Consider the following 985-nt stretch of genomic DNA (forward strand, 5'->3'; position numbering starts at 1 on the left):
TTCGGCTTCTCAACGCAGGACCATTCAAAACGAACGCAGCTGCTAAGACGCCGCACGCACAAAGAGAGCAGCAGCCAATCAGCGGACTCGGATTCGCAGCCTGGATCCCGAGTATACCAAGCCGCAGCCAATCAGAGTCGCTGAGCGGTACTCTTCTAAACACTGCAGACGAGACGAGGCAGCTGGCGGCACAAAGGAAGCGCCAGCCAATCATAGAGCTCGAAGCTCGAGATGTAGCCAATCGCGGCGCGGCTGAGCAGCGCAGTCTTATTGAATTAGAGTCAAAAATACAACGTGCTAGTGTGAATGACGTCAGTCGTGTGTGTGTGTGTGTGTGTGTGTGTGTGTGTGTGTAAAACACTAAAGCCTATTAATATTAATAAAACTAGTCAAATTACTCTTGTGTATAATAACAAACCATAATTCTATTTTAAAGACACCCTAAAACCAACCCGGACCTTTTTTAGCTTGTTACACAGCGTCCCTGGTCAGATTGTCAATAATTCAGCTGTGTTAGCAATTAGCATTTAATCTAAACTACAATTATATTTGTACAATTTGCTCTTAAATACAGTAGACCCTTGACTTACGAATTTAATTGGTTCCGAGGGGCTGTTCTTAAGTCAAAATGTTCGTTAGTTAAACCTATTTTTCCCATAATTAATAATGTAAACAGAATTAATCCGTGCCAGGCTTCCCAAAACACCCCCTTCGCTAACCTTTATAATGTCTTAAATGCTCTTTTTTGTTATAAATACAAGTATATTTCCCTTAAATCTTAAATTATAGAATAGACATCAATGTAAAAAACAATAATAAACAACAATACACAGTAGTACTGTACTGTACATAAAAAACACACATCACATTTCAGTACAGTACGTGTGCAGTACCATACACCATAATACATTGTATCTACCAGAAACAACAATAACTCTCATATTTCTTTATTATTTCCTTCTTTATTTCAATAGTGTTGTATTTT

Source organism: Trichomycterus rosablanca, chromosome 16 (genome assembly GCF_030014385.1).
Source record: "Trichomycterus rosablanca isolate fTriRos1 chromosome 16, fTriRos1.hap1, whole genome shotgun sequence".
Taxonomy (NCBI): domain Eukaryota; kingdom Metazoa; phylum Chordata; class Actinopteri; order Siluriformes; family Trichomycteridae; genus Trichomycterus; species Trichomycterus rosablanca.